The sequence below is a fragment of the Macaca fascicularis genome, chromosome 3, assembly GCF_037993035.2.
Source record: "Macaca fascicularis isolate 582-1 chromosome 3, T2T-MFA8v1.1".
Lineage (NCBI taxonomy): Eukaryota > Metazoa > Chordata > Mammalia > Primates > Cercopithecidae > Macaca > Macaca fascicularis.
In genome coordinates, this window is record NC_088377.1 from 147,333,472 (window position 1) to 147,350,722 (window position 17,251).

Sequence of the window (17,251 nt, forward strand, 5' to 3'; positions counted from 1 at the left end):
AGAGACACCCACTGATATATCCCAGTATTAATCTGGTAATATGGAACTTCTTGCTAGTTAAAAGATTCTGTTAGCTAAGGGGAAAGAGTGTTCTGTACATGCAGGGGTACTGAGGGTACACCTGGCACATGGTTCAGTTTGCCCCTCTGAATGACCTCTACTTGTGAGCTCTTTGGATATATGTGTTGGAGGTCCATGAGCTCAACGGTGTGCTGGAGCCGCATGGAACTGCTCATGACAGCCAATTGTGCACATCTTTTCCCAACTTCATATTTAGAGACTTCACATTGGTAGTTTGAAATTGGCACAGTGGGAGTAGTTACCCCTTGAACATTGGCAAACACTACAAATCAAAGCTTTTACATTTCTTCAGAGAACCACTGTATTGGCACACCACTGGTTTTCATCCATAATAAAGTTCTGTGCAGGAACCCAAACTCTACGGAATGTGGCCCACGGCATTAAATTTAGGTCTGGGAAGGTTTGGGGTCACTTGAAGCCTGGTGTCTGAAAACCTTCCTAAGATGCTAATGATGTTCTAGCATTTTAATCCGCACAGCCTGGCTCAAGAGAAAACTTCCCTTGTGCTCTGTGGTCATGCCCTAAACCCTAGCTTTGGGCCAACCATCTAGCAAATTGCAGTCTTGATACCCAAGTGGAACGAGTCAAGGCATGGACGCTTCAGGGCCAATCCTTCACCAGCACTAGAAAAGCAACTCTGTTCTCCCGAGGGCTGCCCAGTGGCCTCTATACCTCAGGAAGCCAATCTATAATATGCGGATGGGGCAGAGGTTGGACAATCAATCTCTCATCTCTGGGTTCAGAGGTAAGGTGGTCTAGGTAAGCGTCAGCCCCCACTCCCCAGCCTGCTGTTCAGACACCCCCAGCTGCCTTTTAAAAGGTCACCCATAAGGAGCCGTAAGCCCTGCAGTTGGCCCTGTTTCAGCAGATACCACTGGGGAAACAAAGACCTTTCCTTTAAATTCCTCCACTCAGCAGTCAGGTGAGTCAGGGAAAATTCAATCCAATTTCCCAGTAAATCCTACTATGCTCTGGAAGGACACGGTTTGAAAAATCTATTTTTGTGCTCTTATTTACTTAAGGTCTGCATGCCTGAGGAAGCTTTTTCATAGTGCCATCAAACTGCCTCTCGCTTACCAGGAAAAACAAAGATCCCACCTTTCTGTAACACCACCAGCCCGGCCACACAGTCTAGAGGAACTGCAGCTCCAGGCCCTTAATTCCTGGCGGCAGAAGGCTCCCTCCAGCACCCAGCACAGCAGCCTGGCTCCAGCGTGGGGCTTTCCCCTTCCTGGGCTGCCCAGGGCTCACACAGTTTTGTTTTTCCTGGTTTAAATGAAGTTTCTGATTCAGAGGCATGACCTGTCTCTATGGGGTTTGTGTCTGTGATTCCAGTGGCTTCATAGTGTAAACTGCTGGGGTCAAGGCTGGGTATCTCTGGATGGTCCCATCTTTCTAGAAGGTTCAAATGCCCACATGAGAAAACAAAAACCCTTCAATCTATTCAGGACTTGGAGTTGCCTGTATTGGTAAACTCAGACTTTGTCCCACGTCTACTTTCTACCCCTGTGTCAAATCCATCAGCCAGCCAACTTCCACTTAGACTCTTAACAGGACTCAATGCAACACACGGGCTTTACTCTGCACCTGCCCAGCAATGGTGGGTTGTAGAGTGGCCCCTACATTGCCATGGGAGGCCAGGAAGGGCAGTGGGCCAAGGCAGACGGCATCCATGCATCCACACCACAGGACTCTGAAAGAAATGGCCGAGGGCCCTTCTTCTCTGCCCTAGCTCTTTCTCAGCTCCCCTGGGAACGTGGCCTACTGGGACCCCATGAGTCAGTGCTCCTTTGCTGGCCCCACCCTGATGTCCAGGGTCCTATCCAGTGGAGGGACGACTCCAGCCCTGGCTGTTGTGAGAAGGTGGCAGAACTTGAGCAGTATCCTCGGTGCTCTGGGCCTTTATCACTAACTTTTCAAGGCATGAGACCTCTCTGGGGCCCTAGAACACCCTATATCTTTACTGGTGAGATAAGGCAGTGGGAGCCAGGTGCAGTGGCTCACGCCTGTAATCCCAGCACTTTGGGAGGCTGAGGTCGGCAGATCACCTGAGGTCGGGAGTTCAAGACCAGCCTGACCAACATGGTGAAACCCCATCCCTACTAAAAATACAAAAATTAGCCGCGCGTGGTGGCTGGTACCTGTAGTCCCAGCTACACAGGAGGCTGAGGCAGAATGGCTTGAACCTGGAAGGCGGAGGCTGCAATGAGCCGAGATGGCGCCACTGCATTCTAGACTGGGAGACAGAGCGAGACTCCGTCTCAAAAAAAAAAAAAAAAAAAGAGATAAGGCAATGGGACAGGTCAATGGGTCCATACCTAACTGTGCATTGGAATCTTTCAGGAGCTCTTAGGGGACAGATGACTGCGTTCCAGCCAGCCTGACTGAACTGGAAATTCTGGATATGCATCCATTGCAAGAATCTGCATTTTGGAACAAAGCTTTCCAGGTAACTTTGATGTAGCTGTTCAACCCGGCACTGGCCTAGACTTCCCCAAGGGTACCTTCCCATAGGAACAGCCTATGATTTTATCTATTTCCACCCAGTTATGAACTGGAATAGGGAAGGCGCAGGGGTGAGAATCATGTGCTTGATTTGCCTCTCCAGTGATCAGAGATGGGACTATAATACTGTTCCCTCTCTGAGACGGCTAAGTGGTCCAGGAAGGAACCCTCCACAGGTAAGGGACCAAGAGCTATGTTCAATAGGGTTTGTGTCCCTGTCGCCTCCCTGACTCTCAGTGGGGAGGACTTCTACCAGCCTTGACCAGAGGGAGAGAAATGGGCATCCCTCCGCCTGGCCAAGCTCCAGAGGCTAGAAGTAGGGGCCCAGCTTCCGTTCCTGGCCTTGAAGCAGAGTCTTCCTGGATGCCCTGTCAGGTCCCTCAGGGTGTCTTCCCAGAAAAGCCCTTCAAGACAGGTGATAGCTATGCTGAGACCAAATCAAACCAGGAAAGCAAACCCTAAAATCTGATATGAATAGAAGGGAAGGGTCTAGCTGTCTTGCTTCCAAAAAGGCCAGATTAAGAAGGGACTCCTGAGCCTGGCTGTCCAGACATGTGCGTGTATGGGTGAAGAGCCAGCGTAACCCACCCCGACCCAAGAGAAGGTTCAGAACATGGGCTGTGTTTATAAGAAGGAAGCTCTTGTTGGAGATGAGTGGAAACATCTTAGAGAAAACTAGCCTCTCATTCCAACTAACAAGGAAGGGGAAGCATTTCAGGGAAGCCCTAGAAATAAATTTGCATGCTTGCCTGACATTTCTACAAACACTTATTCTATGTGTTAGGTGCTGGCCTGGGGCTAGTCTCTGACAGATCCTTAAGGGAAAGATTTATTGATAAAATAATATTATTGAAAAAACATCAATCACAGCAGCTGGCATTTATTGAGTATTTACTCCATGTTAGGTACTGTGCTAAGTGCTGTTCATTGATTGTTTCATTTAATCCTCACAGCAGCCCTGCAGGGGTGACATTATCTCCATTTTATAGATAAGGAAATAGAAGCTCAAAGAGGTTAAGCTATTGGCTCCCAGTCTCACAGTATGGGAATGCTGGAGCCAAAACCTGAACTCAAGTCTGCTGAATCTTAACTCTTAGGACACTGTGCCTTTTTAAAGAGGAGGGCAGCTGAGAGAAAGGGAGACAGGCAGGCAGGGAAGTAACAAGAACTCTGAGGTCAGTTATGAATAAATACCCGTGGTGTAGCATTTACCAAATGTCCAAGAACCAATAAAGAATAGAAGCTCCTGTCTACAATGAGGATCAGCTAGGACAACAACATACACACTTAACACAATGAACGAGCCGGACAGTAGAGTGAGCTGATGTAATAAAGGGCTAACTTGAGCCAGACAGTTAGAGAATGGGATGGCATAAAGTGGCATGATTAAGCAGGCAGAAAGGGCAAAGCGTGCTAGAGGAGGGAGCCATGAGCTCTGGCTAAGGTGCCAAGGGCTTTCTCTATGAGGGGCCTTCCTGGGGGCGGGTGAGAGCTTGCCAGGGGCCTTAGTGCTGTAGGGTGGGAAGGAGAACTCCAGCTGCTCCAGGACTTGGTAAGTTGGATATGCAGGAAGTTCAGGGGGCTGGCAGCTAGTGGCACCTGTGCCAATGGGGAACCTGGGGTGACTCAGTGTGGAAAACAGGAGGTTGTTGGTCTCACCCACTGCCCTCATCTACTCACTCATTTATCCAACACTTATTTATTGTCATTGACTATATGCCAGACACTGGGGTACAGAGAAATGAATGTGATGATTTATGGCCTCAAGGAGCTCACAGATCATGAAAGGGGACAGGCCGAGACTCACAAGCCCACAGTACACTTGGCAAGTGATAAACAGGACATGTATGTGGCTCATGCTGCGGCAGAGGGCAGGGAGAGCTTCACCAGGATGACCCCAGAGTAAGTTCCTGACAGATGAGCATAAGCTTCCAGGCAGTCGCAGGCGGAGGAGTAGCCCAGGTCGTGGGAACAGCAAGAGCAAATGCAGTGCAGTGAGACGTGCTGGCCTGGTGAGGGTGCCACAGGTGGGTGAGTGTAGCAGGGAATGAGGATGCTGGGGGGAAGGGCAGGAGATAAGGCCAGAGAGGTGCGAGGCAGGGTTTTACCATGTGCTCATGAGTATGAGAGAGAGAATGCAGAGAGCAGTCATCGGTGCTTGTTTTGGAAGCAATGCTGAGCTTGCTGGAACACGCCTGGAGGTGAGAGGGCTGCTGCAGGGTCTGGGGATGCAGGGACAGAGAGGACGCAGGACCCGAGAGACATTTATTTGGAACTGACCACTGTGGGAAATGACTTAGAGCTTCCTGGCTTGGCTTACTGGGAACGGGGGGAGACAGATGGGAATGCAGGTTACATGGTGCTAGAGACAGAACTGCATCCCCCTGGACTCATGTGCTGAGGCCCTAGCCCCCAGTGAGGTGGTATTAGGAGATGGGACCTTTGGGGAATGATGAGGTTTACATGGGGACCTGAAAGTGGAGCTCCATGATGGGATTAGTGCCCTTGTAAGGAGAGGAGGAGACCCAGGGCTCTCTCTGCCCAGAGAGCACCCGTCCACTCGCCACACGGGCACCCTGATCGTGGGTGTCAGCCTCCAAAACTGTGAGAAAGAAATCTCTGTTGTTTAAGCTACCCAGGCTATGGTACTTTCTTATAGCAGCCCGAGCAGACTGAGGACATATGGGGAAGAGAGCTTTGTTTTGCAGCCTACTGAGTGTGAGAAACTGATCTGCAGTCCAAGAGGCAAGCTGGGGCCAGCGAGACAGAGTGGGGACATCGTGAGCAGGCGGGGGCCACGCTGGGGTTGTGCAGAGTCTCCCTGTGAAACAGTGTTGTCTGACAACAGGGTTAAGGCTAGAATTTGGGGAACACCAATAAACAAGAAGATGAGAGGAGGGAAGGGGCCAGTGAAGGAAGCTGAGAGGAACGCTCGCAGAGGTAAGAGGTGAGTCAGGAGGAAGTGTCCAGGAGGACCCAGCAACAGAGTCAAAGGCACAGAGAAGCCACGTGGGAAGCACTGCAGTGTCCGCCGCCTCTGACAAGGAGTGAAAGCTCTGGGGAAAAAATAGGGTGTGGAAGTCAACTGGCAGTTGCTCTGGGGGATGTACAACTAAGAAAGGGTGACTTGTTTCAATTTTAAACTACAAATATGTGAACGGGGCTTTAGTCTGCAAGAAGCCAGTAGAGCCTCCTTTTCCCTTTTGCCATCTTCACCTGGCCTCCTGGGCCAGGGCACACTGCCATCCAGGGGTCCAGCCAAGCTTCCTGTGCATGGATGACCACCTGTTGTCCCAGGAGTTGGCACCGTCCAACTTCCCAGCATAGCTGCCTTTCTGCTGCCCCGCCACAATGCCAGCTACATTGGGTGCTGACCACATGCCACACACCCTGCTCCACAAATATCAGTTAGTGTCCTGAAGAACCTCACGAGGGAGACTTGACCAGACCCAGCTTACAGGTGAAGAACCCAGGCTTTAGAGAAGTCAAGTCCCCTGCCCGATGTCACACTGCTGGTCAACGCTACGCAGAATTTGAACACCGTGTGTCAAACTCCACCGTGCTTCCCTACCTCAAAAGAGCCTTTCATTTCTTCCTTGAAAGAGCCGCCCCACACTGACACAAACCCATGCAAGGTGAGAACAGGACACACCTTCTGACGTGGCACTCCTGGGTAGACTGTTGCAGGGATGGTCCCCCAGTTGTTTACACCTTCCTATCTTCACACCCTTGGGTGCCCTCTTCTCACATTGATTCTGGGCTCAGTCACAGGACATACTTTGACCAACAGACCATCATCAAACGTGACAGATACTTACAAAATACTTCTGCACTGGGTTTGTGTGCCCTCTCTTGTTCTCCTTGGAACCCTCATGTGGAAAGCCCGGGCTGGGCTGCGGTGGCGTGGACAGACCCACACGGAGCACGAGTGAGCAGTTCCTGCCCAGACCTCTCCAGACCGAGCAGCCTCCCAACCACCAGACAGGTGAGGGAGGGCCTCTCTGCCCATCCAGCCCAGGCTGTGCTATCCACACCAGAAGAAACACCCAGAAGACCCACAGGATCATAGTAAGTAACGCTTACTGTCTGAAGCCATCAAGTTTTGGGGTGGTTTGTTGCATAGCAAAAGCTAACTGATCCAAGTCCTTAAAGAAGGCCCGAGCCAGCATCTCCTTCTAGCTCGGAAGCACTGGAGGATAATTCGTGGATCTCTAGTGTCCACAGACTCTTTCTGCCATGTCAGAACTACCCAAGAATGCAGCACTGTCCTTGGCCTGGAGGGTCACTGTGCTCCTAGAGTGCGGCAAAAGGAAGAGGCCTTTATATACCTTCTCCCCGGGACACACAAGGACCTGCAGGCAGCCCTGATGGGTGCCAGGTTACTCAGGGACAAGGTGACAGTGGCATGCTTTTGCCATATTGTCCCCAGCTGAGTGTTTTTCCACTGATGCGAAAGGAAAAGATAATTTCTCTAGTAAGCTCTACTGCAAAGGCTCCGAGGCAGCATTTCATCAAAGGGTGCTGGGGAGCACTGGGGAGACAGCAAAACCCAGCAACTTCCAGCTCCACTCAGCAAGGAGCTTGCTGCTTGCTGCTTCCATTTCCAGAGAGGTGGAAAAATGAATGAGCACTCAGGAAAGCCAACCTGATCAGCGGCACTTTGACAAGATGACAAAATTGCTCCCTCCTCCAGTCCAAACCCACTCTTTGTGGTGAACTATTATGGGAAGGAAGCATCAACTAATTAGAAGCATCTCTGGGACATGAGAAAAATCAGCACCTAAAATGCCTAAGCAGAGAGAATTCCTTGTTAAGAAGAGAGAAAACAAAACAAGAAACTGCTAGGATGTCACTTAGCCCAAGCATATATATAAAGGGAGGAGGAGATAAGAATTAATTGGGACAGGAGCTTCTACCCAAGTGACATAAAAGACACAATTATTTTTGCTGCTTTTACAGATCAAGTGCCCCTTCCAGGTGGGGATAGAGCCCTGGCACCACCCACCATTTTGAAAAATGACTTTTCAGTCTTTGGTAGTTCTAATGAAGCTTGAAATTAAGATGGTTCTTTTGTTTACTCCCCCTGTTTGGGAAGCTCTAGCCACCTATCAAAAACACCACTGTCTGGATTATTTATTTCTCATTGCCCAACCTATGAGGCATAGAAGCGTTTTATGAAGCCAACATGTGAGGCGTTTCTCCCAAGGAAGGGTGGATGCACCTCCCCATATTGCAGAGCCCTTTTATACTATGGTCCTTTGATAATCTGGATTTTGACGGACAGGACTGATGCCTGACTTGGAGCAGGGCAAAGAGCCCTGGAAGTCAGAGGTTTCATTCTTGTCATCCTCTTTCATTAGCAAGCTGCGAGCACTTGGGTAAGTCCCTTAACCTTGAGAAAATTCAGTAAAACAAAGGGTTAGTGACTAATATATTACATCCTTTTTAAAAAACAAGTTGTGGTTTAAAGAGCCCCACATAACATGAGATCTACCCTCTTAACACATTTGTGAGTGTACAGTACAGTATGGTTAACCATAAGCACACTGTTGTAAAGCAGATCTCTAGAACTGACTCAGCTTGTACAACTGAAACTCCATACCCACTGAGCAGCAACCCCACTTCTTCCTTCCTCTGGCCCCTGACACTCAACTATTCTATGCTCTGCTTCTACGAGTCAACTATCTTAGATACCTCGTATCAGTGGAATCAGGCAGTATTGATCCTTTATGACTGGCTTATTTCATTTACATAGTGTCCTTGAGGTTCAGATACATATTCTTACAATAATACTGACATGGTACTCACTGTTTCCATGGCAAGTGGTTACATATATTAACTTACTTAGCCCTCACAGAAACCCTTTGAGGTAAGGTAGCATGATCATCTCCTTTTGATAGATGAGGAAACTGAGGCACAGGGAGGTGAAGTGAGGTGCCTATGCTTACCTGCTATGTGAGTAGCTCCAGACTCCTTTCCCCCTCCCCCCCCAAGACAGGCTCTCACTCTGTTGCCCAGGCTGGAGTATATTTATGCTATCATAGCTCACTGTAGCTTTGACCTCCTGGGCTCAAGTGATCCTCCCAACTCAGCCTCCCGAGTAGCTGGGACAAAAGGCACATGCCACCACATCCACCTAATTTTTTAAATTTTTTGTAGAGACGAGGTCTGACTATGTTGCCCAGGCTGGCCTCAAACTCCTGGACTCAAACAATCCTCCAGCCTTGGCCTCCCAAAGTGCTGGGATTACAGGTGTGAGCCACCACACCCAGCCCAGACTCCATCTCTTGAACATAACACCATGTTCTTTCTGTACAGTTTAAAATTTCTATTTTAGCAAGTAGGCTTACAGAGATACTGAAGTCACTGAGGACGATGGCAAAAGACGGGGCAGGGAGGATAAACGAGATGTGATGTCGGAGAGATCTACCCTTGCATAGTTCAAAGTCGTCTTTCACAGCAGCCAGAGGGTGGCCTTGGAGCCAGGGAGACCTGGGCCCAGTCCTGGCTCTCCCCTGCTCTAGGTACTTGGGAAACACCGGTGACCAAAACTGACAAGCCCCTTGCCTTGTATACATCACATGCTAACAGGTGAGACAAACAACAAACAATACATATTCCCCACAATGTCTGGTATAGAAAGGGGAAAGTGTTACTAAAAAAAAAACCACTGGAGCTGGGAAGGCTGGGTGGCAAGGCTGGCTGGAATTGTAAAAAGGGTGCCACTGAAAAGGTGATATCTGAGCAGACTAGAATAAGGTGAGAAGGTAGATTGTGAGGCTGGAGCACATCTAGGGGATGGTGTTCCGCACAGAGGGAAGAGCTAGCACAAAGGTCCAGCGAAGGGGAGAGTCTAGGACATATGAGGGAGAGCAAAGAAGCTAGCCTGTGTGCAGGAGCCAACACGAGCCAGCGTAGAGGGCACTGAAGCCGGGGACGGCATGGGGGCGGCGGAAAGGCTGTAGCAGTGACTCTGAGTGGCGTGGGAAGCTGTGCAGGCTTTTGAGCAGAGGAGTGACATGAACTGATACTTGGCTTTTATAGTAATTTAGGTGATGGTGGCTCAGATCAGGGCAGCAGAAGTGGAGGTGGGGGAAGCAGTTGGTTTTGAACCTAACCTGTTTCCTGGTGGACTAGATGTGGACGGGAGAAAAAGATGGGAGTCAAGGATGATGCCAACAGTTCCACCCAAAGCAACTGAAGAATGAAGTGGCTATCAGCTAACCTAGAAAGGCTGCAGATGAAGAAAGTTGCGGGGTCCCTGAAAAGACATGGTGAAGTCCTATCCCCAGTACCTGTGAATGTGGTCTTACTTGGAAACAAGGTCTTTGCAGAAGTGACCAAGTTAAGATGAGGTCATTAGGGTGGGCCTTAATCTAATATGACTGGTGTCCTTATAAGATGAGGAGAAGAGACGCAGACAGGCCTGGAGATGATGTGAAGGTGGACAGGGAGAACACTGCGCGATAAAGGAGGCAGAGCTGGGAGTGACGTAGCTACAAGACACAGAAAGCCAAGTATGGCCAGCCACACTGGAAGCAAAGAGGAAGGCATGCAACAGATTCTGCCCTGGAACCTTCAGAGAGACTGCAGCCCTACCAACACCTTGACTTGGGACTTTTGGTTTCCAGAACTAAGAGAGAAAGAATTTCTGTTATTTTAAGCCATCTAGTTTGTGGTACTTTGTTGTGGCAGCCCTAGCAAACTATTACAGGGGGTAATCTAACAATTCAGTTTTTCACATGTTAAATGCTGGAGATGTCAAGCAGGTGGTGGGACGTCTGAGTCCTGAGTTCAGGAGAAAAGCCCAGGCTGCTGACAGGAGTCTGGGACATGTATGCAAATAGAATGCATTTATAGCCATGGGGCTGGATGAGGGCAGCAAGGAATAAAAGTATACATGGGAAGAGAAGAGGGCCAAGGACTGAGCCTGGGGCACTCCAAAGCTGAAACTGGGAGATGCAGAAACTAGCAAAGGACTCTGAGTTGGAACAGCCCAGGAGGTAGGAGGAAACCAAGAGTGCCGCATACTGGCACCTGCATTTCTCCCCTGGCCCCACAGCTCCTGGTGGGCCAAGGCCTCCCTGCTGGCCTACCTCAGCCACCTCTCTTCTTTCCCTCACAGGCTAAGTCCCAGACAGCTCACTGAACAGACCACTCTCAATGGCCCCCACACCTTGTCTTCAGACAAACTGTCTCCTCTGCCAGCTGCCCCTTTCCCTCCTGTTTTCTGGGTCTCAGCCTAAGAGCTCCCCTGCCCTGTGAACGCTTTGGACCACCCCAGGCACAGGGAGGCACCCTGCTCCCTTCTCAAGCCCCACTGGATGCTACCCCTGCCTCAACCTTAGTGCTCATCTCCTATCCTGGGGTTGATGGGGATGTCTGTCTCTGTACACAACCAGCTCCCTGGCACAGAGCAGGCCTGCAGTAAGCATTTGCTGAAACTGATGAATCCAAACACGGATGGCTGAAATGGGCCTCATAATACGGGTTATGTTAATAACCCGTATTAACACTAAGTTTGGAGTCAATGAAAACACATGAACTTTAAAAGTAAGGTTTCTTAAGTTATATCTCCCCTTCTTGTACCTGTTCAGTTGATTTCCAAGTCTCAAGAACAGTAGTTTACATATATTCCTGTTAAACTTTTAGATCTTGAGAGATGTAACTTAGACTAGCAAGATATTCGGGTCTTGATTCCGTCAGTTTCCATACTAGTTTTCAGGCTTAGCTTTCTGTTCTCCACAAACTTTACTGAGCACATCATCAACGTCTTTACTCGAGTCCTTAATATGAAACGAAGCAGGACAGGGGCAGGAAAGAAGTCTGTAACATTTCCCTACAGTTGTCCCTCTGGCTCAGTTACGGCCCACTCACTGTACAGATATTTACTAAGCACCCACTGTGGCATTGCTCTAGGAGTCAGGAATTCATCAGTGATAAACAAAGATCTAGCTGGGCACAGTGGCTCACACCTGTAATCCCAGCACTCTGGGAGGCTGAGGTGGGCAGGTCACTTGAGCCCAGAAGTTCAAGACCAGCCTGGACAACATGATGAAACTCTGTCTCTAGAAAAACTACAAAAGTTTATCTGGGCATGGCACACACTGTGGTCCTAGTTACTTGGGAGGCTGAGGTGGGGGATCATCTAAGCCTGGAAGGTCGAGGCTACAGTGAGCTGTGATTGCACCCCTGCACTCCAGCCTGGGTGACAGAGTGAGACCCTGTCTCAAAAACAAGACAAAACCAAACCAAACCAAACCAAACTAGACCACCCCACCACCAAAACAAAGATCCCTGCTCTCACTGACTTCTCCACAGATACCGCCTTTCAACCTGTTAAGAATTTACCTACTTGTATGACTTCATGTGGATTCCATCTTTTCCACATACATGACAGACTTTTGCCAAATGCTTTGTTAAAACCAGAGACACTATATCTATAATATTCCCTGGCCTCCCAGCCCAGGAGAAAAGGAGATGGGATTTCTCTGGTGTACACAGTTCTTAGTAAACCCAGGTTGGCTCCTGGTGTTCACTCCCTTCTTTTCTAGTATTCACGATCTATAATTTTAATAATGCACACTAGACTCTTCCTTTATCTGTAAATTCTGAAACTAAGTTGTTTTTTTTTTTCCCTTTTCTGGAAACCAGAAAATCATTTGGCCACTTTCTGTTTTTTGGGACCTCTCCTTTTCTAACTCTGCTAAGCTTACCAAAAGCAATTTTCTCTTTCTCTCTCTCTTTTTCCCCCCAGTATCCTAGGATGTCATTATCCGAACCTGAATTCTGAATTTGAGATAGCTGGGTGTTTTCTGATAATTTCTCCATCTCTCCTGGACTCCAATTTCCTCCCACCAGTATGAGTCCCACTTTTCCGAGTCTCAAATCTTTCTTTTTAATGCCCCTCTAGCCTCAATCCTCTCTTCCTCTCTTCCTCCATTTCACCTTACACAAAAGCTGTCCTTCCAGAGGAGACGTTATCCTCAGGAAATCAGTCTAATAAACCCAACTTCACAGCAGTCCCCATTCTCTGTAGGGTCCCACATCCATCAGGTGCTCAGACCCTGCCCTTCAGGATGTATCCTCTCTACCTGGGGACCATCCAGTGTTTTCTCTCACTCGGCCTCCAACTGTGATCCCAGTGCCAGCAGCTGTGCTGATGGACCCCCTGACACTGACTTGGCAATTCACTATCCTCACCTCAGTGAGCTTTTAAAAACTCAATAAACTTTATCTTTGCCCCGCCTCCTACCACTTGAAGCTTTGGTGGCAATGATGATTGTGATGATGATGAAGATGTTGAAGAAGGGGATAGGGAGAAGGGAGAGAAACTATCAATTCAGTGTTTTCCAGAAGGATTGTTTTTTTTTTCCCCCCCCAGGGTCTATGTCTGAAGAATAGGAAAGCTAGGATGCCTCTATGCATTAGCATAAATATTGGATTATATTTACATATTTTAGGTTATTAATAGGTACTTTATGATTACTTGACTTTCAGGCAGTTGCTTTTTGTTTTTAGTTCTTTCTTCTACTTCTTAATTCCTTCGTCATTAGAGGGGCTTATTGACTCCAATGCTTAGAAATCCTTTAAAATACATGTGAGGAAGAATCATGTATGAGAAAGGAGGGCAGAAGAGTCAGAAAGGGGATTGACAGAGTTGCAAAATACCTGCAGAATTTAAAAGATAACATTTTAAGTTGTCTCTCACTCCTCATGGCTAAACATTCAGAAAAGATACAGAAAATCTCATGTACAAATAAATTCTTTAAATAAGAAGAGAATGTTCTGAATGGCTTCCTCCTGGGGCTTTGTATTTATTACTTGGTTTCACAGAAATTGCCAGTCTAGAACAATCAGTTCATAGGACTGTTACAAAATATCATTTACTATTTACTGAAAACATATAAGAAATGGAACTGCTGCTAAGACAGGGTGGGGGGCAGCAGATGGGACTGGTCCTTTCTGGGGAGGGGGACCCACAATGCTCTCCTATTCCTCTGTCCCCACCTCAGTTTTGCCTCTTCAGGGAAAAGATGTGAAATCACTCTTACACGGATATAAAGGTGTTCATTTCCTCTCTCTCAGACATTCTGAAAACTGCTTACTTGTGCCTGAAGAACCAGGTATTATGGAGTGAAGAGGGGGAGAAGTACCAGGTGCAAGACCATCTGAGAGTCAGAAATCATTGAAATCTCACATTTGCATTTTGTGCTTGGCTCTAGGAAAAGGTATGTACACTGCAGGCTGACTTTCTACCTTATTATTAAGAGTTGTGTGATTCTGAAACCCCTAAATGTTCTACACTGAGATCACTTAGCTTTTTAAAAAAATGATAAAGAGGATATCTCATAAACTTCCAGAGAGAAAAACAGGTTGCATCAAGGACTTAGAATGGCACTGGGCTTTTCATTAGTAACACCAGAAGCTGGAAGGCAGTGAAGTGTTAGCTTCAAAAGTTGGAGGGGAAATTATTTTCAGCTGAAAACTCTATACCCAACTAACCATTATTCAGACTGAGGGAAGGACAAAGGCACTTTCAGACCCACATGGCATTAAAAACTTTGCCTCCCAGGCACTTTCTCAGGAAGCTGTCAGAGGATGTACTCTCCCCTAAAATGGACAAACTAAAAAGTAGGAAGAAATAGGTCCAAGAAAAACAGGGATCTAAGCCTCAGAGGCACAGCGAAAGAAAGTCCCTGCATGATGCTCGGCAGCTTGCCTAGGGAATGACAAGTCTAGGCTGGAGCAGGAGGTGGAGGATTCGGGAGTTGGGGACCGAGAGTTCACAGGATGCTTGTGAAAGTTTGGCAGATGCCACTGGTAGACATTTGGGAGAACGTGCAATGGGTATCTCATAGAAAAAGTAGTCTTTTAAGGGCGATTATTAACTAAAAGAAAAACAAAAAGTTATATAAGAAAGGACACCGAATCCCAGTACAATAGTTGGCTCCTTAGTGAATAATATTTAAATCACCATCATACTGTAAACACTGACCATGAATTTTGCCCACCTGTATAGCTTTACTGGGAGGATGGGGAGGAGAAGTGAGGGTGGGTGGTACGAGAGGGCCAAATTCTTCTAACAGGAAGTCAGTAGATAGTGTTTAAAACCAATAAATCAGGAACGCAGTCTAAGCATCTAATTTAGAGGGGTCAACCCCAGAAAAAATAACAAAAAGATTTTAAAGAGGTTGTTCTGGGGAGAGGGTCTGGAGGCCGGGGAGAATCTAAGAAGGGCACTGGCTGAATTTTAAACTGCTTTTAGAAAACTCTGATAGAAAACAATTTAAGGATGCACTGCCTTGAGATTTTTTTTTTTATTATTATACTTTAAGTTCTAGGATACATGTGGATAATGTGCAGGCTTGTTACATATGTATATCTGTGCCATGTTGGCGTGCTGCACCCATCAACTCGTCAGCACCCAGAGATTTTTATATATACTAGCTTTTAATAGGAGAAATGGGGTGACAAAGCAACTCAAAATGAGAGGTTGGGGTGGAGGAGGAGAAAGAGGAAGTATTGCAAAATTCTCAGTGTGAAATGGTTCAGATTCAGAACCTATAAATGTGATTTTCCTGCTGCTGAAAACTTCCAAGCACAGCACTCCTGTAATGCTCCCTTCCCCGCAGCCTCAGGGAAGCTGCCAAGAAGTTTCCCAACATCGCTGCCACCCTCACCGTACCTGTTCCTGGCCCAAGTGGAGGCCCCAGTGGGAAATGTCTGTGCTGTCTCACCTTCAGTTGGGAGCTGGAATGTTCTGGAAGGTTCGTTCCTATGTGGGACAAGCCAAGAACTCTAAGGAGTTCTAAGCTAAGTTCTCTAAGCCGAGAACCCTGCAGAGCACTGCAGAGCGCGGGGAGCACAGTAAGATGCAGCTGATGACAGCTGTCACAAACATTGACCACTGAATTTAGAAAACAGGGGGAACAGGCATGGGTCACTTACCAGTATTTTACCCCAGCAGGCGGGGTTCTGGTGAAAGTAGTCAAGGAGGGGAAGCTCAGCAAAGAGGATACAAAGGATATTTTATTTAACCAAGAGCTTCTCCTCCTAAAGGGCTGTAGACATAAAAAGGCAACATTTTCCCAGTGGACTAGGAAAGTGTTAAATTATACTGGTGTTTACTCTCTCATTTCCAAGGCCTGGGAGCGGATGGGATATTTATTTTTATTATCTCTCTGATGTGTTTAGAGACCCTAATGAGGGCAGAAAGTAAACAAACATTTGATTGAAAACAGAGATGTCAATGTGCACCCTCTACCTATTGTTGATACAGGAGAAAGCAATTTCAATAAGATTGAAACAATTAGACTTGAAGATTGCTGTATGCAAACCACATGAAAATAGAAGCCTACTGCTCAGTGTGTAGAAAAAAATAAACCACTGTCTGTTGGTGGTTTTTTCTTCTGATTATATTAAAGTAAATGCTTGCATGTTATATTTACTGAAGTTGAAAACTGTACTGAGGTTATGTAAGAGAATATTCCTATTCTTAGGACACATACACTGAAGTAATTGGTAAAATACCACGAAGAATGTAACTTGCCCTCAAATGGTTCAGAAAAATATTATGTGCGACTATTAAAAATATATCTGGATCGGTCTCTCTCTCCCCCATTGCCTATCCCCAAGAAACAGAAGGACAAAGCAAATGGAGCAAAATGTTAACAATAGTTGGGCCAGGGCAATGGCTCACACCTATAATCCCAGCACTTTGGGAGGCTGAGGCTGGAGCAATATTCAAGGCCAGGAATTTGAGATCAGCCTGGGCAACATAGCAAGACCTCTATCTGCCTCCCCCGACCCCAAAAAATAAAAAATTAGCTGACGCAGTGGTATACACTTGCGGTCTCAGCTACTCCGGAGGCTGAGGTGAAAGAATTGCTTGAGCCAGGAGTTCCAGGTTACAGTGAGCTATGACTGAGCCCCTGCACTCTAGCCTGGGCAACACAGCAAGACCCTGTTTCAATAAATAAATGTTGAATTTGGGTAAAGGCTATAGAATGTTCTTTGTGCTATTCTTATTTTTGATGTTTTTGGAAATTTGAAATTATTTCCAAATAAGAAGTTAAAAGTCATATAAAATCAAATGAAGCTGTAAGAAAATCACTGAGGTTTCACAAGCATTCCAAAAGCATCCTGATGAGTGCTGGATACCAGACTCTCAATTTAACAAGATGCCTGGGCTAAAATCCTTGTCTTTTTAAATTAAAAAAATTTTTTTTGAGTTGGGGGTCTCACTCTGTTGCCCAGGCTGGAGTGCAGTGGAGAGATCTCAGCTCACTGCAACCTCTGCCTCCTGGGCTTAAACAATCCTCCTGCCTCAGCCTCCTGAGTGGCTGGGGCTACAGGCATGTGCCACCACGCCCAGCTAATTTTTGTATTTTTTGTAGGGATGGGGTTTTGCCATGCTGGTCAGGGATCCTCATGGGATCCTCCTGCCTCAGCCTCCCAAAGTGCTGGGATTACAGCATGCGAGCCCCCACGCCCAGCCCCTTGTCTTTTGAAATAGATTTAGAATCAGTATAACAGTCTTAGAATGTTCAAGGTGAAAGCAAACGACTCTTTCAGGGTTTAACTCTGTAATGGCCCAAATTCAAGGCTGAATGATCAGCTGTCCTAACACAGCTTTGGTTTAAAAGAAAGGAACCATCTAGCT

The 17,251-nt window shown here is 47.2% G+C and overlaps 1 protein-coding gene across 19 annotated transcripts in view; it reads right to left on the reverse strand.

Annotated features, from left to right (window-relative positions):
- ATXN7L1 (ataxin 7 like 1) overlaps positions 1-17,251 on the reverse strand; it is a 269,394-nt gene that overhangs the window by 193,030 nt on the left and 59,113 nt on the right. The gene's annotated exons all lie outside the window — the stretch shown is intronic.